The sequence below is a fragment of the Fukomys damarensis genome, unplaced genomic scaffold (assembly GCF_012274545.1).
Source record: "Fukomys damarensis isolate Sample0158 unplaced genomic scaffold, DMR_v1.0_HiC HiC_scaffold_18, whole genome shotgun sequence".
Lineage (NCBI taxonomy): Eukaryota > Metazoa > Chordata > Mammalia > Rodentia > Bathyergidae > Fukomys > Fukomys damarensis.
Genome location: NW_022900930.1, coordinates 2,549,999 through 2,574,895, shown reverse-complemented (window position 1 = coordinate 2,574,895; position 24,897 = coordinate 2,549,999). Strand labels below are relative to the sequence as shown.

General features: G+C 43.0%; 2 long non-coding RNA genes across 3 annotated transcripts; one reads left to right on the top strand and one right to left on the bottom strand.

Moving 5' to 3' along the window:
- Positions 1–2,996: 2,996 nt before the first annotated feature.
- On the top strand, positions 2,997–5,688 carry LOC104857319. The gene is made up of 3 exons (XR_778826.1): positions 2,997–3,612; positions 4,276–4,416; positions 5,565–5,688. It is a non-coding gene; the product is annotated as an uncharacterized LOC104857319 (long non-coding RNA).
- LOC104857320 lies at positions 5,275–6,475 on the bottom strand. 2 transcript variants are annotated; one of them, XR_778827.1, is made up of 3 exons: positions 6,327–6,475; positions 5,715–5,916; positions 5,275–5,584 (listed from the first exon to the last, which is right to left on the bottom strand). It is a non-coding gene; the product is annotated as an uncharacterized LOC104857320 (long non-coding RNA). The 2 variants fall into 2 exon arrangements; XR_002025123.1 differs by having other exon boundaries at positions 5,715–5,912.
- Between the last annotated feature and the right edge of the window lie 18,422 nt (positions 6,476–24,897).

The window sequence follows — 24,897 nt, the reverse complement described above, 5'->3', positions numbered from 1 at the left end:
GATCGCTATTGGATAGGGTAAGGCAGGGGCGGAACCAGGGTGGAGTCGGGATATTTGGCACATGTTATTGGCCACATGTTAGTTTTAGGATTGTACGTTTTAGGGGCTGAGGCGAATATAGTCAGGACTTTAGAAATTTTTGAGAGGAACAGTTTATCTGTCTAAAGTCAGATCTCTACACACCCGAGGGGGGGCGGATTTTTCCAGCTCTAGTAGGCCTCGGAGTTTTCTCAGGAGAGATGGGCATTCCTGACTCAGCCAGACATTAACCTGATACACACACACACACACACACACACACACACACACACACACACACAGTAACTGCTGTAGCCTACGGGAGAGTTTAGAATTCATTTTCCTACCTTATGCCAGGTGGGCAGTGGTTTTGTTGGCTTGGGAGACTATCACTGGATGGATGTAGAAACATTTATTTTCACTGTTCTGGAGCCTGGAATTCCATACATTGGAAGCCAACCTGGACTACATGGTAATACTCTGCCTCAAAACAAACAAAATGTTCTTTTTCTGGATTTTTTTTTTTTTAATCCTAGGTATTGAACCCAAGGGCCTCTACCACTGAGCATATTATACAACACTTTAAAAGCTTAGTTAAAGGGATGCTTTGGGAGGTTCAGAACTCATTACAGGTATTCCCATTATTTCTTATGGGAAAAATAGTCTTGACTTACAACCAACTTGAGATATAATTAGCCCTTATGAATGAATTGAGTTCGATGTCACTGTATTTGGAATTCAGATGCACCAGGCTCTACAATGCTGGGGCCCTCTAATGGTGAGGCTGAAATGTGCCTGAGGGAAAGAAGCCACCATGAGTCAGTCTTGGAGAGGCAATTTAGGGTCAGTTTGAATGACGAAGACAAACAGGACCGGTTCCTTGCTATTTGTTCCATTTATCATCCCAATTCCCGCTGCTACAGGCCCTTTAGGTTCACAGATGCCTTTGCTCACTGGTGGGCCATGTATTAAAGTAAGAAGGAAAAAAGGATTTATTCAAAGGGAGGTCCAAGGGGGTGGAGGTGCCCATTTGCCTCAAAGCATCACCTCATCACGTACAGATGTGTAAGGAAGAGAGCAGAGGAGAGGGGAGCAGAGCGATGGTGCACACCCTACACCTGCTGTATCCCTTCCAGCCTTTTCAGTTCATTCTCTCATCTCTTGTGGAAGGGAAACCGGGCCCCAGCTTCCTGGAGCTAGCATCTTTATATTCTGCCAATTCTTTGGGACAGGGGAAAAGAGGGAGCATTGGTTACATGCTCAGCAAGGAAGTTTGGAGAAGCCTCTTATCTCTAAAAGGAAAACCAATCTAACTTTAAATTTCCATTTTATGGGACCTTCTGGTCATCACTGTAACCACAAAACCAGATACCAGACCAAGAAGGTGGTCTACATTGTGGGGTGGCATCAAGAACTGGTCAGGTAAAGAGCTGCACAACACCTGTATGCATGCCTGCACACTGAGTTTGTTTCAGATGTTCTCGAGGAAGACATTAACGCTTACAAAACTAAGTTTTAATTTTACAACTGAAAAGATTTGAGATATAATTACATTCTATATTAATTTTTAGTAGAAACAAAGAGTAAATGAAATGTGACTCTTTTTAGAGCACAGTTTTGAGCCAGTCACATGATGGCGAGGTGTGACAATGGTCACGTGATGTTTGATGAGAGCATAGAGGATGTGTCTGCAAAAGCATTCAGTGGGCTCATCAGAGTTCTCAAGGACTCCTCTCGCATTTTGATGTCCAAATCTCTCCTCAGAGGGTAAGGAATCCATCACGACAAAATCCTTACCCCTATTTCTCCAGTCAAGCGGAGCAGTTCTCTGGGTCTGACTTCAACAGTGACTCCAGCAAGGTTTCAGCACCACTTTTGCCAAATACCTGCCTTTTGGCAAACCTGTAGTTTTACTCTGCAATTTTATCAGAGGGATGGGCAAGGGGACTCTAATTGTATAAGCGATGGGTGCATGGGTGAATATTTTCCTATATAGCAGCTTTTTTGTTTCAAAGAAGTGAACTTACAGAAATTGTTCAGAGATAATTCATAGAAATAGAGACCCCTCCACCGCAACTACGGAGTTGATCAGGCAGTACCTCAAAGTGCAGATGTAGACTCTCAGTCCTCTCCCTTACAGCATTGCCCTCCTCTGCCTCATTCAACTCCCCAGCCCAATCAGACACCCTTAGAAACTAGAGGGTAATGTCTAGTGATTATGTTGAAGTCCCAGATGGAGCAAGGTGTGAGACTGGATCAAGTTGAGTGTTGATCTGGTTATCCTTTGCCTTGGGCTGTTACTGGTGTGATGAGAGTTATGCATTGGTCCCAAAAGTATGAATAACAGAGGAGCTTTCCAGAGCCTTCACATTATCATTTTAGTGGGGGAAAAGGCATTTGAAAGAAGCAAAAGGGGCATCATTGTTGATATGGTGTATGCCTTAATTACTAAGAACATTTTCTGAATCAAGATTTAATGAATGTTAGTTGCCTTCATTTTCCTTTGGGGAATGGAAGTTTACATTTTAATCTTCATTAAGGCTCTTACAAATTGTTGATTTTTACCTTCTGAGGTAGCTTTTATTTATGTTAGCAGCTTTTATCCCTTCTTAGGCCCTTTTATTTTTTCTCTTGATGTATGTGTGTGTGTGTGTGCACACACACATGTGCGAGCATGCACACCCTTGTAAGCACGAGTGCTTGGGATGGAACCAAGAGCCTCATGCATACCAAACACATGCTCTAGTGCTCAGCTTCACACCCAGCCCAGGAACTGAATCCTTTCCAAGACCAGGTCCTCTGTGACTCTATCTCAGTGCCATGGAGTACTCAGTAGGCAGCAAAAATAGCTTAAATCCTTTGCATGTTTTTCAAAAGGATTCAACTAAGCAATGTAACCTTATGAATATCTTTCTTTCCTTCCTACCGTCTTCCATTATTTTCTGCAACTACAGAGATTTCCTTCTCTTAACTCCTCCTGAACAAAAGACTCAGAAAGTAAACATTACAATCTATTTATATGTTAAAGTATGATTCAATACAAAGTGTCAGTTAAATCCCCTCCCCCAAAGAGTCCCTGGACAAAATTATTTCCAACTTTAGTCTTTATAGTTTTACTTTCCTCTATCACTTATCTGTTATTTAATTCACTTCACATGTTATATCTAAGGCCTATCCCTTTTCCTCCAGCACCCAGCTTGTATTTCCACTGTGCTCTCAACTTTTGCATAATAAAAATCCAAGTGTGTTGTAAAGTGTTTGCCTAGCATGTGTAAGGCCCCGGGAGGTGATTTCTGAAAGTGGAGAAGAGACTAACAAGAAAAAAAATCAAATTCTTCTTGGATGAAATCGGGCTTGATTAGAAGGCTGGGGATGATTAAGAGTTAATAACCGTTGTCACATCTAAGCCTATACCAAATGTATAAAAGTAATCCGTAATTACTGACCGAAAAAGTCTTTGTAGATTGTTGTCTTTGTTCCTGTTGCAGGATGGATTGGTCACTTTCCTAGCACCGGAACGAAAATACCTGGCGCCCACAGCTTACAGGAGGGAGACTTACTTTGGCTTCACAGATTCAGGGGCTTCGATCTACGGTCAGCTGACTCTAAGCAGAAGGCAGAAAGATCATGGCAGAGCAAAGCTGTTCACCTCATGGGAGCCTGGAGGCAGAGAGAGAAGAGAGGGAGTAGGGGGAGGCAGAGAGAGAAGAGAGGGAGTAGGGACAAGAATATGTCCTTCCAGGTCACACCCCCAGGGACTGCTTCCAACCAGGTCTCCCCTCCTAACACAATTCCTCGGTGGAGAACCCACCAATGCGTACAGAGCCCCGTGACCCAGTCACGCTCTAAACACACGAGATAGAGCTAAACCATAGCGGACAGAGCGAAGAGTAACCTACAGGGTGCATATTGAGGAAGAATCAGTACCGAGGCTGGGGATTTAGCTCCGTGATACTGCACCACAAGCACAGAGTGCAGAGTTCTATTCCCAGTACAAAAAAAAAAAAAATAAATAAAATAAAATAAAAAATAAAATCAGTTCATATAAAAATTCAGAGTTTCAGGCCGGGGATTTAGCTCAGCGGTTCGGCGGCCTGCCTTGCAAGCACAAGGAACTGAGTTCAAACCCCAGTACCAAAAGAAAAAAAAAAAAAGTTAAAAAAAATTCAGTTTCCCTCTGCTTGACTCAACTCTGATCCCTTCCTGTGGATGAAACAATGAAACTTTCCGCATTCTGCATCGTGACTTCTCACATAGGAGGGTGTACGTGCTTGCAGAGAGACCTCGTCCAATGCCCTTGACCTGCCACCACGAAGACCACGTCACTACTGCACAATGTCGGGGAAGGACTCGAAGAGGTTATTTCATCTGCCCTGATCCCTACCCTTTATTTTTAAGGTAAGATATTGGAGGAAGGTCCAGAAAGATCATGATGTTCCCACAGCCGATTAAAATATTTGCATTTAGATTCTTATCCCCTAGAACACACCCCAGACGTGCAAGTCTCTCCTCACGATGACCACCAGAAGGTGCCAGAGAGGAGCTGGGAGCTGAAAGTCAGCAGCTGTAGGGACCTTCTCTTTCCGGAACATACAGTAGTTGCTGTCTGCTCCAGGCGCACTCTGTGCCTGTCAGAGGTGCTGGTCGGTCAAGGAGGTATCCCCACAGGGCCTGACAGCCCCAGGGCTCCTGCTCCTACACCAGGGAGGAAGGCTGCACTCACCTCCTGCCCGGACCCCTTCACAAATGCACCAACTTCCTCAGGAGGCCAATCACCATGCTTGTCTTTTAAGAAAGGGGAAGGAAAACTGGAAATTCAAGAAGTAGGTCTTTATCCAAATTGGTCAGTGCTTCATAAAGAAAACGGCAGCCCACAAGAAATTTTGAGAATGTTTCCCTCCTCCCCAGAGAAGCTTACTGCATTGTTCAGTATTCTTTAATTTCATACCACTTCCCTAAACCAAATATTAAATTTCCCCCTTGAAGTGAGAGTAATAAATCACCGAGGAGAGAATTGGCAGTTCTTATTAAGGAAAAACAACCTGAGGTAAACATTAGCACAGACACAGTCTCCCTTGTATTTCCACCCTATGAGCAGTATGGAGCATATACTCTCCAATTTCCAAAAATCCTATTTAATAAATAAAAGAACTTAATGAAATATCTAGCTTCCTGCCATCTGATTAACCTCATCGTACATGTCCAATTACTTTTGCATATGTGGTTTGAAAATATGCTTAAAACAGGTCACGGTGTAATTCCAAAAACAAAGGAGATGCTACAGTTTGGCTTTTAATTGTCCCCAAAGGCCTGTGGGTTAAAGGCTGTGTCCCCATTGTGGCGGGGTTGGGGAGGATTTGTAGTCACTGGGCGCATGCTCTTGAAGGGGACTCGGGCACTGGCCCTCTGCTTCCTCTGTCTTCACTTCCCTGAGGAACAGCTTTGCGATGTCAAGGATGTGCTGGCTTCTTGTGGGCCAAGAGAGATGACTGCGGACTGTGGGGTGAGACCTCCAATACTGAATCGAAACTTTCCTCTTCTTTTAGGTTGATGACCTCAGCTCACACTGGAAAGAATGGAAAAACACGGGTCTATTTTAAGGGGATATTTATGTCAAAGATGGCGGAGACTTTCTCCATAGGGTCATTTTAACAGCCTAGTGAGAGGTATTTTGGGGGTAAACGTAAGATATTTACATGAATGAAGTGTAACTCTTCAAAGCAAATCGAAGTGAGTAGGTTTATTTTCTTGGTCCATACTTGTTTCACCATCCCTGAGCCGTTAGCAGGTGGTGCTGAGGCTGAGTTCCTGGCTGTCTGTCGGGAGGGCTCCACTCCAAGGGCCCGGGTGGCCCCAGGGACATCTGCTTCCTTCAGGGAGGCGGAGTGCGGCAGCTGTCTGGTCAGAGGAACAGGGTCAGTCACTCGGGACTTCTCAGAAGCCCTGGTGGGGGTCTCACTGCGGTCAGTGGGGTGAAGTTAGGCTCCCGCGTGGGTCACCTCCCCGAGTGGGGGGCCCGGAGGAGCAGAGCGAATGCAGAGGACCAGTAAGTCCGCCCAGAGAGGAAGACCCAAGTGGATTTCCTGGAGTAAAAGCCAGATGTGAAAAAATGGAAACAAAGTCTTTGTAAATAGGAAAGCGTGAAAGGGGTTCAGGGAGGGCTGGGGAGTGGGGAAAAGACAAGAACCAAGATACATCACGAACAGATCCAAGATCCCTACGATGAATGCAGCTGCATTGTTTGCTTTAAATGTACCAATAAACTTAATGGAAAGAAAAGAGTAAACCAGGGCTAGGACTTCAGAGACCCCAAGGGAGGGCAGGGGCCGGCCAGGAGCGCGGAGGTCGCGGCAGGCAGGTGTCAGCCGGCTGAGGAAGACTAGGAGGAGGGCCCTTCTCAACTCAGGTTTCTTCCGGACTCAGAAGACAGACGCGCATAAAGCTGTTTAAACGGAAAACGGGGACTTTGTACCAGGAGGAGCGCGGGACGGTCTGGTTTTGAGACGCACCCCGCCGCGTGGACTCCGAGGCCCGCCCTCGCTGAGCGTCTCACCGGACGGAGCTCATTCTCCAGCTCCAAACTTACTCCCTGAAGAGAGGGCCCTTCCCATGGCTCCCTGCTACGCCTCAGGGGCCTCTCCGCCTGGGCACGACTTCTGCGTACGAGGAATAGAGAAGCGGGAGGTTAGGGACTCGCTTTGAAGTCCCGCTGCCGGATTTCACTCTTCCACTTTTTAGAGGAAAAGCTCCTGCCCTAACCTCTCTTGCTTTACTTTTTACTTGTAAAAGGGAAGGTGGCGGCGGTGCCACCTTCAGTGTAATTATTCGAAGAGTGCAGTGCGTAAATACAGGTGAAGGACTTCAACGTGCCTGGAACATAGTAGAAAATTGCATAAAGTTTAGATTTTTTTCCCCCACTAAAATTCATGGTAGGTAGCTTGGGTCATAGAAAACTCACTGTACCCTGATGTACATTTTCAGTTGCAAACTGGGAATATGCATGCTTTCTTCACTTCTGTAAGCTACTAAAAAGTTCAACAGTTTTAGAAGAGCGAAATCAATCTTGGACGGAAATGGGAAACTAGAATGATTCTGGACAGTGGCTGCACCTGACACCACCAGGGGCGCTTCCAACAGTACCATTCCCAGACCTGGAAGCAAACAGAAGCTCCAGAGTCGGAGGTGCGCCAGAGGAAGTGACCAGTGGGCTGGAGGGGACCGTGTGGAAGAGCAGGGGGCCAGCCACGCCTCCGACAAGGAGGACTCAGATCTAGAACACACATGGAGCCCAGAAAGATTGGACTGCTCCAAACCAAAGACCTAGTTAGAAAATGGACCGCTGAAATGAAGATCCTCTTCAGAAGCAGCACAAATGGCCAATAAATACACGAAAACGCTCGACGTCGCTGGCCATCAGAGAAACACGAATTGAAACAAAACTGAGATTCTGTCCTACTCCAGAAAGAATGGCTACCATTAAGAAACCAAAACTAACAAACGTTGACGAGGCTTTGAGGAAAAGTTATCTGTGGGAAGAAAAATTAGTTCAAGCATTATAGAAATCAGTATGGGATTCCTAAAAAATTAAAAATAGAAATTACACTTGACCCGAAAGAGTTAAAGACACCAAGTTACAGTGCACACCGTGTTTAGAGCAGCACAAGTCATAGCAACCAAATAGTGAGCAGCTGTATGTCCAGCAGCGGGTGAGTGCAGGAAGCGGGGTGGACTGCGGTGGAGTACTACTCTGGCACTAAGAAGGTAAACCTGAGATTTGAGTTATTTGTGGGAAAATGTATGCACAATAATCTTAAGGGAAGTAAATGAGATGCACAAGCTTAACTATCTGTGGTTTTTCTCACATGAGAAATTCAGTATTTAAATAAAGCGCAAAATAAAAAATGATAGCAGGAAATTGGGATATAGACCTTTTGCAAATGGGAAGGGGACCAACAAATTGAAGGAGCACACAGAAAGGGAAGGGGGAAGGGATGAAAAAGGAACTGAAATGTGTTATTTACATGAACTTTTCTGCATAGGGAGTGTGATTATTATGTAGTAAAAAACGGGTATTAATAAAAATAAAACTTGAAAAACAACAAAAGAATGGGAGGTGGAGACTGGGCTGCGGTGCGAGTTGTAAGCCCAGCGCTGTGGGGTGGTGAGGCAGGAGGGCCACAAAGTCAAGCCCCACCTGGGCAATTTGGAGAGACCTTGTTTCAAAAAAAGGATTTTAAGAAGGGCTGATGGTGAAGGCCCTGAGTTCATTACCCAGTACGGGGGGTGGGAGAGTGGCTGTCATCACAGTCTTTTCCAAAGGGCAGAAATGTCATCAAACTCTTTCTTTTATATCTATCAATAGTATTCACCTCACACAAAATTAAGTGTTGTTTAAATTTAATTAATATAAGCAGACCATTCCAACTGAACACATCCGTGGTTTATTTTCAAATTCAACTTTCACACCTCTTCAAATTGTTGGCGAAAGTTTTGGCAACCAATAGATAAATGCCAAATATAATGAAATATTTCTGCAAAGCCTCTAACCTTTTACTACCATTACAGTGAAACTAAATGAAATACTTGGAAGGCAAATTGAATTCATTAGTGATCTGCAGCGCAGCTATCATCATTTCAGATTAAGACATAAAAATAGTATTTCTGTTTTCAAAGCTATTTGGGAATCTGCCCTTGCATGATCAGTTTCACATATTTCTTTTAGAACTTCATTTATTCATCTATTGCCAGTTGTGTAATAAACTACAGTCAAGAACCAGTCACAGGCACTGGGCTATCAACACTAGAAAGTTCAAAGTCTGAAGCCAGACTTAAGATTTCGTTTTTCTCAATGCACCATATATTTTTTCTCTCAATTGCTGATTGTATCATACATTAGTAATTATGTTGATTCTTAAATAGATCCAATATATAAAAATCCAAACTTATAATTCAGGTACATAAAGGACTTGGGGGTGGGGCAGACACACAGAATTTTTTTGAAAAGTGACAATTTCTAGTCTATTTAAGTTATGATTAAATTTTTGAAGATTTTGGTCCAATAAACCAAGAGCTACTTTCAGCTAAGCACACCTCTGCTGGGATCATCGGTGGTGCTACCTTTAGGACAGAAACAAGGTCAGAGGAGTAACCTCAAAGGTAGGCAGAATTTCATTAAATGAAGACAGATGTTCTTCCCCGGTGTGTCTGCGGGGAGGAAAAGCTGGTCACCCCCTGAAGGCTTCCATGAGGGCAGCCATGAGGATTCTGTGTCACACAATGACCCCAGAAGGGCTGCTGAAGATCGGTGCTGCAATCCCCAGGAAAGTACTGTTGCCTGGCACAGTTACAGGCTATAATCCCAGCACTCAGGAGGCTGAGGCAGGAGGATCGCTGTGAGTTTGAGGCCAGCATAGGCTACATAGTAAGTTCCAGGTCAGTCTCAACTACGTAGTGCGACTCCGTCTCAAAAAAACAACAACAGCAAAAAGAAAAGAAAAGCATTGTTAAATTTTTTATTTTTATGGCAAACTATCAGCGGGGCAAATGTTATGAATAATAATGACACAAGAAATGACAGCCTTCATTAATGTGCACTGAAGCACTGTGGTTGCTGAGGACCTTTCCAAGCACAGATTTTGGATTTGGTCTTATCTCGCACTAGAACATGGCATAGAAAACCTTTTCTGCTGCAGCTCTCCTGTGTTCGTGATATTTCTGGTTGAACTGGCAGAGATCAAAGGAATCAGAATTAACACAAGTGGGACACGATTAATATAGTGAGAAAGTATGTATAATAATGTTGCACGGGGGGGGGGGAAGCTGTTGAGTGTGGTTTTAAGCAATTAAACACCATGCTTAGTTTCCTTTTCCTAAATAGTAAAATAAATCTTTACACAGTACCCATTTTCTCTTTATGGTAAACTCAATTTCTCCAGTTCCAGTGTAAAAAATCCAATCTCTGTGATGCTTCCCTTCCAGTGATGTACGGGGAAACATTAACAATACTTATTTCAATTTATACAGTGCCATTCTTTGCCATAACGCAATTTCATATTACCCTTCAAAGTGACTCTGCCCTGGAGAATAGGGCATTGTAAAACAAGAGGCTTTGGCTCTATTCTTGCTTTACTTTTAATTGATCTGACCTTGAAAATCTTCTTAGTCTTGTCCTCAGTTTCTTTATCTGTAGAAAAAGGGATTTGAGTGGGTTATCTATAAAAGGTTATATATAAATTTTTCCAGCTTTTAAAAAAAGAGCTCTCTCTTGTCGTGTGTTCAAATACGCCCCAAGCCTTTAGTGACCTGCTCGAGCGCGTGCATTTAGATAGAGGTGGAGAAGGAGCCAGGCCCTGCATCCCTCCCAGTTCTTCACGCTAGGCTTGATTGCTAATTACTGAGACAGAAAATCAGACCTTACTCCACCTTATTACCATATTCTCTTATTCCGGAACTAAAGAAATCTACATTCTCACTGCCATATGGGATTTTTAAGTAGCAACAAAAGGTTTTAAGTAAACAGCAATCTCAAGAGTTTTTCACTCTGGGCAGTAAATCGGGGAAGAGGGACTCCTACCCCAAGCGGCCCCCCGCTGCCCAGGGAGCCTCTATGTCTTGCGGTGCCGTTTGAGGGAACAGGACATCACTCTGCCACAGGAATACACCCTAATCATCCCTAATTCCCCAAGCACAAAGAGACAGGATAGCTCCCTAATTAAATTAATTGCATCTCATAATAATTAGACAAGTTTCTCAGAGTTTTATTGCTTCTTTATTTGTACTTAGACTAACCTCAGCTTTATGGATTTCTTAAATAAGAGTGCTTGAAGTTTCAAAGCTAAGCCTTTGCTGCAATGTGGTCCCCCTTCCTCACTGGAAGCCACGTGGGCAGGACCACATCTGGTTCTCCTCTCCGTCCTGTCACCCCGTTTCCCCATAGAACAGGCTTTGGGCAGTGCTGACTGGGAAAGGCAGTGACTGCATTGGAAACAGAGGCCGGTGTGTGTGTGGGGGCGGCTCCTTCAGGATCACTCACCCTCACTGCTTCCTGTCTCCATGCAGAGTCCAGGAGAGAAGTCTGTCCTCCTTTAGGACGCTCTCCCTTTCTCCAGCCCCGCTGTAGGAGTTGAGCTGGAGGAGAGCGCTAAGTAGTCCCGAGGTTCCTCCAGTTCGATGTTCCTAGGGAGCTCCAGGCTTTGAGAGCAACTGGAAATCCACTGAGAAAATTCATAGCATGTCTGACTTCTGTTTGCGTCCCTGGTTATTTCTTGGTGAGCTTCTGTACAGCACAGAGGAAAGCTGTCAGTAAGAGCTCCAGATTTCTATCCAGAGTCAGAATAATCAGGAACCAAACTGTACGGCTAATGACTGCAGTGACACTACCTGCTACTAAAGTTTGCAAGAAAATAGAGGTAACAGTTGTACATAAAGAGGGCTGTTCAGGGACTCTAACGGCAGTTTATTTGTAATCTAGTATAACTAGATGTTAATGTATTCGCATCCTGTCAGTTGCTTGGAGAAAACTACATGTCTCGGTCATTAGATGCCCATCCTCATTTGTGGCGCTCATTTTGTATGGTCTTATGGCACCCCAGGACTCCTGGGGTCAGCGAATATTTCCTTCCTACTCAGTACACATTGGTAGATCATAAACACGGCTCATTACTCTCTCAAAGACGAGAAAGTTTTCTTGCACCACACGTTGCTGAAAGCAATAAAAATGATGTAATCATTCTTGAAGAACACGTAGCATTTACAGTCGCATTAAATTCTTCACGCACACCTAATCAGGGCTGTAGAGATCAGAAGTTAAGAGGGGCTCTTTAACCACTTACAGCTCCATGTCAACACTTTCTTTAATTCTGATAAATTCTGTTCTCTCACTTGAAAAGGTGACATTTCATGGCAAATAAGTTTGGGAAATCTCCTGCGCAGAGAAAAGATTTCCTGGTTTGTAAGCTGATTCCTAGAATGACCAGAAAGTTGTAGACAAAAGGCTGCCTGGCAGTACAGTTATTCTGAGCTTTGCTAATCACAGACAGGAACTCACTACTTCTGCTTCAGAAACCAACTGAGAATTGAGATTCTACTGCCTGAGGAAGTGTCTCTTAGTTGTGGCGAAACTGCAGTGAGGGCCTGTACTGTATGAGTTCCAGGTCACTGGAGCCTCTGCACAACCAGTAAAGCAGAAAGTCGGAGAACAATCACCAATTGTTTAGGCATTTAGGAGCTGCCCTGACAGCCATCGAGATGACCACATCCACCCACAGAGCCACCCTGAGGTCATGAGAGCAAACACAGTGGACAGGACCCTCTGTGGGCAGGCTTTGTCCCTTCCGAGATTCGCCGTCTCCTCTCACCTCCTTTGCAGCTCTTCCTAGATACAGTAAAAATACTGATAGTGGCAAGAAAGGTCCCTATACAGTATGTTATCCAGACATTTCAAAAGAGATGATTAAAAGAAACTCTCAAAAGGTTAAAAGGCAATGTCTAAAATTGGGAAAAGCGACAACTTCTCAAAGCCCTGTGCCTTGGTTAGACTGAGATCACTGCAAATATTAGTCCGGGCAGACAAGAGCACTGGACTTGCAGGACCCCGCGAAGCCTGGGAGTGTAGACCTGTGAAGAAGAGGAGGAGAAGAGGGGCGCATCAGCAGCAGGGTATGAGGCAAGGGACAGAAGTACTCTGTTCTCCTGTTCTTGGACTTGCAGTGACAACTCCATATAAGTAGATCTCTCTGCTTGGTCCAGACTTCTACCTACAAACTTGCACACAAAGTGGAACCCCTGAATGGACAGTTGAAATCCACATCATTTAAATAAACACACACACACACACACACACACACACACACACACCCCAAAAACAACCTAGAAGGAAAGGAGGGAAGATGCTTGATGCTCCAAGGGTACCAACTGTCTCCTCACTGTCAGTGTCTGCAAGGGGCTGTGGGGACCTAACGCTGTGCTGGGAGTCTGCAGCTGAGGGAGGACTGGTTCCTGGGCAGTGCAGCACGGTGAGTACCTTGACTACCCATGGCACGGTGAGATCATGCTTAAATTACTCCCCCCCAAAGAAAAGTGCCATTGTCAAGGTCAGCTATAGAAAGGGATGGAAATACGCATTTAATGTGTTCTTCTTTTAAAAAAATATCCTGTTGTAAGTAATTTTTCTTGATTTATTCACATTTTTATTCATTTTTTCCAAGCCCTAGGAGAAAGAATAGGAACTATGGTAATATCCCTAGTGTGTTGGTGTTTAAAGGACTAAGTCGTCTCCACACTTCACTAAATCAAGTTGGAGGGAAAATAAAGAAAAATTTAGTTTCTAATTATAGCATTTTGACAACCTTCCTCTCTCCAAAAATCAACTGTTGCATGTATATTCGTTTGTGTATCTGTTCTAATTGTAAAGAAACAAACTAGGCTGATAGGTGAAATCACAGAATTGGTCTGGATCATATGATTAACATGAGAAGTGTAGTCATACGTAGAAGAACTCACGAAGGGGAAATTACAAGGGGAAAAGCTGACTTTCACCAAACGTGGAGAGTGACAGTCTTCAAGGGAAAGTACTGGGAAGTAGGAAGCCTTTAAATGAATTCTGAAATACAAAGTGGTCTCTTTCTCTATGTGACAACAGTGTGCTCTTCATTATTGGAACCACAAAACCTTCAAAAACTATTAAACTAGGGCTGGTGTAAGAGCAGTTGTGGAGTTCTTGCCCTGGCTTCAATTCCCCTAGCTCTGCCAATACATTAATTAAAAGTAAATAAATATTAAAGCAAAAGATGAAATTAAACGAGTAAATATGGTAATTATCTTTCACAGCAGGACAGATTCTTTTGAAAACAAATTAAACACAATCCCTACTCAACCTATCCAACACCTCAGACAAGGCTGCTATGTCTGGGTGGGAATTGTTGCACTGGTATGACGAAGCCACACAATCCTACGGAAAAAAGCCAGGGAGATGATGTGTCGCAAAAGAGCTCAGGGGACTAGAGAGTTACTTACTCACTTTTCTTAATTCTTTGAATACTACATCTTTTCCAGCCAGGATTCTATGCAACATAAGATGTGCTAATTAAAAATGGACGAATTGGTTTCAGAAAATTAAATATTCATATACCACGTTACTAATAATATGATTACCTTAGTGATGCATTTACTACCATGTATTTGAAGCCCATGATTAATTGAACTGTATAGCTGGGTACCCTCCGTGGATGAAGCACGAACCCAGGCTAGCAGTGATGTGTGCATCAGTGACTCTGAAGGTCTGAGAGGCCCTGCCCCGCCTGCTGGAGGAGCTCCTTGAGGTGCTGGCAGTGGGTGCTGATTCCCTGCATGGTGACCTCAACTGGCCGTGTCCCATCCACTCAGAGCTGGCAAATCTTCCCTAGGAAGTTATCCGTGGGCTTTCTTTTGAAGAAATAATTTCATTCTAACTTAAGTGATCCTACATGTTTTTTTTTTGTTTAAAAAAAAAGATCCTCAGGGGAAAGACATTTCCTGAACCTGACTCAAAACAGGCGCTGGGAAGCAGAGTGGAACGGAGAAAAGGCTGAGGGGGCAGACAGCCTCGGCACCGTTCAACATGGCCGTGGCAGCACTGTCTGTGGGTCTCCATTTTCTCCCTCTCTCTGCCTCTGGCTTCTAGCAGCTTCTCTTTGTCCAAGACTTTGAGAATAGCTCAGCTCTGAGGACAAAACAATTCTTTCTTCCTTCCTACTCTTGGGGGTCACAGTAGTTCTCAGCCAGGTGTATGCATTTATAAGAAACATGGTCCATGCAGCCTATGGAGAGCTACTGGGCTTTGGACAAGTGTAGTATATTTTTATACTATCATTTGTTGTATTGACGTCTCCGTCTTGGTAATAATAATTTGCCATATATTGTTAATAATAAAAGTCAGTCTAGCACTAAATTCCACTTCTACATCAAGAATTTCTTTGAAAGAGACTAAAAGATAATAATTTTAAAGACCCTTCACATGACCGTAACCCTCAGCAGTAATGTAGGGTTGGTTTTTATTCAAGGCAGAAACAAACTTACCTTAGGTAAGGAGAAGGTTAAGCATTTTAAATTTTCTAAGAAACAATATTTTTATATTGAATGTGTCCAGAATGCAATAAAACTTAGTTTTTGGAAGTTCACTGTGGACAAGCATATTTAAAAAGAAAAGTTCCCCTGCCTCACAAGCTTAAGGTCCTGAGTTTGATCCCTGGGACCAAAAGAAAAAAGAAAGAAAAAAAAGAAAGAAAGAAAAGTTAATTACCACAGAGTTTATCTCTTGGCCCATAGTTATCTTTTGTTTTAAATTTTTTACATCCATACAAAAATTGCATACATTATTTAATTTATCTTCCTCTGTAAATCTGGAGATAGAACCCACGTCTTTGCACTGGGCCCTACCACTGTGCTGTATACCTACCCAGAAGTGTGTGCATATTAATTAGATTGTCTCATACCTTAGAGACTTCCTAAAAATGGTTTACATGAAATTAGCTTGAACTTGATGTTGTGTTTGACAGACAAGCAGTGCAGTAATTACCGGGCTTTCTGAACTTCCTGTTTCTCACAGGGAGAGCTTGTTGCCACAAAAACCTTATTCCTCACTCTGAACCCATTTTTCTTGGGTAATGTGGCTGCATAGCCAGAGTGATGTTTTTAGACTTCCTTGCCTTGAGGTTTGGTTGTGTGATTGTAACCTCGCCACTAGGACAGAAGTGACAGAAACACTTCATCTTGGCCCTGTCATTGTCTTCCTGGGACAGTGGTCTGGCTTCTTTTGGGTAAAAAACACTGGCACCATTTCAGACATGGAAGGCTGTGGCTTGAAACATGGGTCCCTGAGAGACTGTGACCCAGACAGGTCTCCTTGAGACTTACATGTGAAATAAAACTTCTTAAGTTACTTAACTATTAGATCTATGTTTTAATGTGTTAGAACAACTTCTCTGACTCCCTTAAACTCTTCAGCTCTTTAAACCAGGTGGTGAGTTTAAGACACACCTATGAGAGCTTTGTTTTTGTTTTGAGTTTTGTGGTGCTAGGGATTAAAACCAGGACCTTGTGTATGTTAAGCACGTACTCTACACTGAGTTATACAGCCAGCTCTGTGGTTGAGCTTTACATCCAAGATTTAGAAAAAAGCTTGGCAGAAAATAGCCATCCTCCAAAATATTGTGTGTGTGTGTGTAAAGGATATATGCAAAACTGATCAAAAAGAAACTCACTTAAGAACTTCAGAACTAACCAAAAGTCTTTGTGTTTTCAATTAGTTTTAATATATCTTCAACCCAAATCTCACTTTCTTATCCTGAAAGAAGTTGAACATTAATCTTAGCTTTAGGCTTTGAATTTTTTATCTCCTATGATCTCATAAGGAATTTTACTTAGAATATTCTGTTATTATTAATTAGTATCAACAGGATAGTATCAACTACCCTAGACTTGTCCTCATATCTTCATAGTAGACATAACATCTTGGTTTCTCAAATGTATTACAAATTCGGAACACAGAAAACAAGTTATTCCAATTATGTTTTGTCATTTATCTGACACTTTCATTATCCTTGATGAAAATATCATCCTATGTTGTCTTCTCTTAAAAGCTGCTTCTGTCAAATTAATTTAGGGAGGGTAGAAAAGTAAAAAGAAATAAAAAGAGAAATTTAATTTTATCACCTTTCAAATTAATCAGATTCTGAGCTTGCTGTTTCTGAAATAATCTAGTATAAAATTTAAGTGCTGAGTTCAGCCATGACCACTTAGGAACACATTCAACTCACAGAAAATCAATTCCAGCTGAGGGTTGTATGGCACTTTTGATGCCTCACTAGGATTTCTTTAATTTTTGTAAATCTAGTGATTTATTCACTTGGATGCTATCAGAAATAAGACATCTTCAATTCAATAGGAAAGCAATGAGGGCTCTTGTCACAGTTTCTGCTCTGACCAGGAAATCCACAGAATTCCACTGAATCCCTTGAATTTTCACTCAGTGCAAGGCAAAACAAATACATAGCAAAGTTTTTTAAAAACTTAAAAAATTGATTTCAAAAATACATGTAAGAACTGACACTATGAAAACACTAGGGAAAATCATAGGGGAAAAACTTTAGGACACTTGAATGAGTAGCTATTTTGGGGAGCAAGACTCCAGAACACAGGAGACAAAGACAAAAATAGACAAATGGGGTGATATCAAACAAAAAGGCTTCTGCACAGCAAGGACACTGTCAACAGAATTCAAAGACAACCTACGGAATGTGAAAAACAGATTTGCAAACTACCCACCTGATAAAGGGTGAGACCGGCTCGTCCAACCCCGGACAAAAGGGCAAGGTGGGGCGGGGCGCTGTCCGGCTAGAGCCAGCCCCACACCCAAAATGCTGCACCAAAGCTGGGCCCAGCGAAGCCCTGTGCTGGAGAGCGCACCTGCTCCGGAAGACACCACGGCCCCTGGGCTGGGCGTCCACTGCCCCTGTCTGGGATCTGGCCGTCTGGGCCCTCTCTGCACCAGCTGTAGCTGGGGCTTCTGGTCTCCGAGCCACCAGGGGGACACCCTGTGGGTGTTGCAGGCGGGACAGCCACAGAGCCCGGTGGAGACCCCTGCAGGGCCTGGGAAACGGCCGGGTGGGTGCAGCACCCACTTCCAGGGTGGTGGTCATTCAGGCCTAGTTCTTGTTTTACACAGTGTACAGAAAAAAAATCACATAATTTACTAACTAATACCAGCAATATCACCCAGAATTTTAGTTTATCTTTCTGCGATGAGTTTGGTACTAAATTTTCTCCTTAAATTCTTATTTTTATTCTTAAACGTGTCTTCCTGGAACCATGCCTAGAGTCTATATCCTGTCAGCCACTCAGGTTTCATAAATACCTTCTCTTTGTATCTTATCTCTTTATTTTTACCCTTTTCAAAACGAATCCGTGTGAACAGGCAAACCCAGCAACGTCAGACATTAAAAGATGTCCTAGTGTTCATTTCTGCTTGTATGTAGTCCAAGAGTGAACCAGGGCCATGCCACGGCTGCCTTCTCCCCCAGTTTTTATCTGGGATTTCACGCTGCCTTACTTGAGAGCTTTGTAGAGTTCCTATGGTTTCTCATTCTCCTGGCTCTCCCTTTAAATTCTCATCCAGACTCTAGCAGACGGCATCTGAAATCACTTAGGCAGCCGAGATGTTGCTAGGAATTGCTGTTGTTCTGATAATGCCCTGGGGATAGGTTTCTTCTCCTTTCTGATCTGAGTTCAGAGTCAAATCACATCTACAATGCTCTGAGAGTGGAATGGGGATTAGAATAGAAAGTGGAATCGACATTTTCCAGGGAGCTCCAAATGTGGACAAAATATTGGCTGCTCTGTAGATGAGGATCTTAAATACGTGAAAGTAGTCCGATCTCCCTGCTGTCTGCAGCGCTGCTGGCTTTCGTGTACTCTGCCACGCAGCAGTGTAGACAGGGGGCCTGGAAATAGCCCACGTGAACGCTTCACAGAAGTTTAAGCTTCCTCCTACACCAAAACTGCGTTTTAATACTTTCTCTTGGGAGGTGAGTTTCAGCTCTGTGGCTTCCATCAGTTGAGAAGAGTTTTGAATTCGTTGGCTTTAGCTATATTGTCTGCATTTTGTTGGTTTGAAGAATAAGTTCACAAAGATGTACGCTGGAAGTTGATCTCCTTCACAAAATTTGTAATTTGCTGTAATATGTCATTTATTAATCTTTGCTATGTTTTAAATTTATAGCAGATGTACAAGGTGTATCACATATACTCACAGCTATTGCTGGGCTAGCATTTCAGGGCATAACAGCTCAGTGGAGGGCAGAAGGCTACAATATCTGTAGAGATGAGTGTCTTACACCCATAACCTTTAAATCTAACATGTTCACTCTTATAATGAATCTCTCGGGCAGAAGGGCAGTACAGGATGAGTTTTATGAACACTTGGTGATTGAATAGTCTGTGCTCATCTTTTCACCCAGATGGTTCTATTTAACTGTTTCTGTGTAATAAACTATCCCCCAACACAGTGGCATAAACAATAACCATTTTATTAATGTCATAATTTTGTACATCAGAAGCCGAGGGACTCAGCTGGGTTATGCCTCTGTACCACGTGTGGGAGCCACGTGGTGTGAGGGGTGGCTGGAACGGTCGGCTCTGTGGGGTCACGCCGCCTTCCTGTCTCTGAAGTCTTAGAACATCTCCATGTGGCCTGTCTGCAGGGCAGTCGGTCTTCTTACTTCATGGCTAGAGGTCCTGGGGAGCAAAGCAGACATCCCCAATCCATTGTGGTGTGGAAGTGGCAGAGCATCACTTCCGGATTCTCCCACTCAGAATAGCTGGAGGCTGGCCCACGGGAAAGGGGAGGTGGGACTGAACCCATCTCTGAGAGAGAAGAATGTTGGTGATCTGATGGCATCTCTGACCTGCCACGTGGGCCATCTCTGGTTTGAAAAATGAGCTACAAAAATAACTTAGCAATTCTCTGGGCTTGGGACCGAGCACATTCCTCATAGCATCCTAAAGGACCTCTGTGACGTCCTCAGCAGACCTTAGGATTCAGTTTTTCCAGGTGGGTATTTTCCTGATTCACTGAGCATGACAGTGGCATCACCTATGAGAATCACTGTAGTATCAGCAGCAGTGAGATGAAACCTGTTATTTTTGGAGACATAACAGGAAATAATTATCTAGTATCTGAGAAGGTTTGCAAAGATGATGTTTTCCCCACTTCCTTTGGAGAAGCAGGCACAGCCATTGCAGACACATAATATCGATGCGAATGTTATTTCTCTTGTCCTGCGGGACCACCTCGCAGCAAAATCTCCCTCACTCAGCTCCTAGGATGGCAGCGTCCTCAGGAGAATGGTGGCTTTGCCTGCTCATCGTCCTGCTCTGCTGGACGTCCTTAGTGGTCCACCTTCTCATTTGCACGTCTGTTTGGTTCTGCTTCAGGGGCGTTATGTCTTGATTGGCTTACAGTTTTCTTTATAGAATTCTGAGCTCTCTTTCCTTCTCTGACCCTCGCAATGTTACCATAAACTTATTTATATATTCCTAATCCTCAAAATCTGAAAAGGCTCTAATGTTCACTTTCCACTGAGCAATTCTTATGAAACATATAGACCTTGGAACCAAATTAGAGGCCAATGGAGCGATTATCTTGCAGAGGGAGAAGGTGTTCACCCAAAAGACTTAACTTTGTTATCTTTTAACAACAGCAACAACCACAACATCAAGACGATTTACAACACCTCCTTGAACAAGAGAAGGAATTTTCCAAAGGGCCGGGTAATGACTGGTGGGAGATCAGGGACAAGTAGATCTCGCAAACACCCTTGCTGTGTTTCTCACCCACCACTGAATTTTCCACGCTCCCATAGTGACTAATCATGCACTAGAGCAGAAGCGAAAGTATCACAATGTAATATTATAGTAGATTTTGCTTGTTGTTGAACTTCCACTGTGGTGAATATATTACATTATTTCTTGGAGTTATGGTACAGACATAGCACATAATTCAAAATGGGAGAAATGGAATCTATAAGAGGAACTTAAGAAAATTTGAACTAGGGCTGGGATTTAGCTCAGTAGTTCCAGTGCCTGCCTTGCAAGCACAAGGACCTGAGTTCGATTCCTGGTACAAAAAAAAAAAAGAAAAAGAAAACTTGAACTAGACAGAAGGCTAAAAAGGGCTTCTGAAGGAAGTGACACTTGAGGTGAAATCTGAAGAAATTAAGAGGCAGTCAAATGGTGAAGAACATTCCAGACAGAAGCAAGAAGATGTGAAAAGGACCTGATGCAAAGGGGGAAAAATTGCACAGCTAAGACCCTGAGATGAAGCTCCTAATGCCTGGATTATAGAAAATGAATGGGAAAGTATAAGGTCAGGTTTAAAAGAAAAGTGTATGCCAAATCACATATAGGTGGTACACTGTGTTAAGTACTTTTGTCTTTAACCTACATAAAATGGATATTGCTTAAGGGATTGGTGCTTAGCAATGTCTGTAATTATAACTATAATCGGTTGGAAAATCAGGTAACTGAAATATGGAAGACAGATTTGATTGGGGCTAAATCTGCTATGAGATGAAAATATTTTTCCCCAAAGATGTATGTGAGTTAAAATCAATAGAATATCACGATTGGTTAAGTGTTTGAGATATGGGGAGCAAATGGAGATGATAAAAATTCCTCAAAAAACATTAATGGTGACCCTTTCATATATAATTAAATTAATGATGAATTGGATATTTCAGAGGTATGAGGGAAAGGGAAAAACTACTAAGTGATAGCAAGCTATCTATCTTGGGCAGAGAAAAAAATTGGATTCATCTTGAGTAGGGTTATTGCTGGGCAGATGCGATAAAAGCCAGAAAAAGGCAAAAAAAAAAAAATTTACGATACTAGCAACAGTGTTCTTAATATGTTGAACTATGAAATCTAAGTTAAATAAGGATGGGCATGAAGAAAACAGAGGGCTAAGGATTTAGAATAATTTAAAGACAATAGTCAACAGGATTTCCTGATGGGGTGGAACAAAAAATGGAATAGTTCCATAAGCAAGCTATTTGGAGGGAAAGTTTTGCTCAAGAGCACAAACTTGAATTAGAGATTTGTAAAGCTTGTGCTTATCTATTTTCATGTTTGACCCAAGTGAGTTATAGGTAATATTGGGAAAGAACCAGGGGTAAGTGGAGTTGTTTGTGGTTTAAAGGAGCTGTTTGCTTTTTCACTTATGATAACTCTCCTAAAGGAAGTAAGAGGAGAGAATATACTCTACTGGGTTCACTTGTCCTTTGCAAATGTTCTTTTGCCAACTTATTCTTCTTATCTTTTCCTTGCATTGTAAATTCTAAGGAAAAGTAGACTAAATGATTAAGATATTAAGAGCTAGAGTCAGTTATTCTAGGAAAAAGGAAAAAAAGAAACATCTGCCATGAGACTTACTAATCAGCAAGCATTCTTTAGATTTACAGAACCCAGAACATCTGGTGACCTTCAGATGACATTAGAATGTGCTTTGAAGTAATGGATTGCTGCAGGATTAATGTGACTTTGGTGCCCACCTATCTGTGGCTAAAAATGCACTGCACCGAATTTCCAGTATAAGTTCTTCCTTTGAGATTATTAGCTGAGCTGGCCCCTGGACAGCACTCTGGCCATGTTCTAATTAACTAGTTAGCGGTTGCAAGAGTGGAGTGTCAATTGATTGGCTTTGGGATCTGTCCCAGGGCTTGGTGGAGCACACTTCTGGGTGTTTATGGATGGGTCACAGAGGCAGGATTTTGACTGTGCACATGATCCTTGGCCCCTTCCATTCTGGACTGCCCACCCCTCCTCCTGACCATCATGCACTATCGTGTCTGTCTGCTGTGAGGTTTCTGCCTCAGAGTCAGATTGCAGTAGAATAAGTCCCCTGGTGCTGTGACCTAGTTAACATACTCTTCTTTGCTGGTGTTGGTTGGTGCTGGGTACTGTGTCCAGATAACCGATTTTTAAACTACTCCTTTGAGATTTCTTATTTCTGCAAGTATTTTCTAGATACAATGAGGTATCACATTGATAGACTTCTGGACATCTTTCTTATTAATCTATCTTTTTTTATGGGAAGTCCAGTGAAGAACTAAAAAAGAGGCCCCACTCCAGACCCAGTGGGACCCGGGAACCACAAGCCTCATCTCGCGTCCCTGGCTTTTCCACAGCACAGGGCAGTAGCGTTGAGCACCAACAAACCAGCCTGATGAAAGAAACACCCAGGGCGAGTCTGAGTTGAGGACTGAAGTGATCCCTTCCACAGGGACTGAGTGTAACGTAGCCTTGGGAGAGAGGCTTGGAGAGGGTGAGAGTAAAACGTGATCACCTGGGATCCCCTGGGAGCCTCAGGTTCAGACCAGGAAGGTCATGGGGCCTGTGCTCTACTGTGGAAAGCCAGGTTCAGTGAGTAATTGTCAGCAGGGGTGTCCGGAAGAAGAAGGCATTTGACCTATGGGTGTGTTTGAGCTCTGGCATTGCTGCCAACATCCAGCAGCAATCAGCGCTCTGAATTGCTGCAGGTAAATATGGGTGGGGGCTAACTGTTTTCACTAGAACCAGAGTCCTCTTTGTTTTGGAGCAGGGCTGTGCATGAGTGGTTCCTAGAGTTTGTCAGTGTCCGGCTGCCATATGATGCCATCGTTGTTGAATCTACTGCCACAGACAAGGTAAGAGAACAGTGGGCAGAAAGTGCTTTTCTCTCTGTGCCACTATATACTGGATTGCTGAGGGCATCATAAACAGTGCTGTGGCTCACACCCAAAATACAGGGAACTGAGTCAATGGATTTGCAAACCCCAGCACAAAAAACAGACAAACAAACAAACGATGAAACAAGAAAAAAGAAAGAAAAAAGAGAAAAGAAACACTGAAAGACAAGGCAATAAAATGGCTCTCCAAACTCCCAGCTTCTCCACACTCAGTACAGGAGGGATTGAGGGGGGTAGATCCTAAATTACACAACAGGCCTGAGAAAGCATTGACAAAGATAAAACAGTTCTGTACGTGCTTAGTGAATTTAAAGACGGTATAAATTAATCACATAATGAACTCACTGAAAAAAGCAATTAGGGAAACAATATCATTCATAATAGCACCAGAACATTAAACACTGAGTTTAATCACGGCATCATCAAAACGGCTGTACTTTGAAGGCCGATAGGCAGATTTAGTGCCATCCCAATCAAAACCCCAACAGCATTTCTCAGAAAGATAGAGAAAACAATTCTAAAATTTATATGGAGTTAGAAAAGGCCCGAAACAGCGAAAGCAACCCTGAGTAAAGAAAGCAAAGCAGGTGGCAACACATCCCGGACCTGAAGTTAAACTGTGAGGCCGTGGCGATCAGAACAGCAGGAAAATGGCACAGAAACAGGCGTGTGGATCAACGAAATGGAGCAGAAGAAGCTAAAATAACACCAGGTACACACCGCTGTTTTGTCTTGGACAAAGGAGCCAGAAACGTAGGCTGAAGGAAGGACAGGCTCATTAACAGAAGGTGCTGCGAAGACTGGGCCTCCACATGAAGACAGTGGAGTCCGGACCAATGCATCTCGCTGTGTGAGAAACTAAAATCAAAATAGACCACAAACTCTAAATGTTAAAACAGAAACACTTGTTATCCACACACCGAACTCTGCCCAACTAACCAGTGGGCTGCTTTAGGGAGCACTCACCCTTAATACTAGTAGCACACACTGAATCCCAGCTCCACGCAGCCTAGATCCAAGCGCCTCAGAAAAGCCCCACCTATGCTTATAAATAGGACTTAGGAAGCACAAGTACTTCCCCAAATTATATACTCCCTTGTTTTAAAAATATATCAGTATATGGGCCAGGGACTTAGCTCAGTGGTTCTACCGCCTGCCTCACAAGCGCAAGGACCTGAGTTCGATCCCTGGTACCCCCCCAAATATATATATTTATATATATGCTAATATATGTATGCTAATTGGTTTCATTCACACTAATAGTTTACCTTAGTTTGTTGAAAAGAAAGCTGTGTTATCTGTTTGTTTCTTTTTTGTAAGGATTTTTTGATTCATGTCTTGTCCCGAGTAACTTCTTCGAAAATAACGATACATAGTGTATGTAATAGCTCTTGTTATTCTCTTATTACCCGGTTATAAAAATTTGTTTCATTTTGTTGTAAAATTAAAACAAAATTAAAAGAACTCAAAAGAGTAAGGCTATTTTTCCCTCCACATACAGTTAATGCTGAACAAACATTTCTTGAATTACATTCCAGTTATATCAACAACACAGTTAGCAATGAGGACCTTCCCACTTTCCACCGCACCCTTCATTTCTCCCTTGCTAGTACTTAAAACA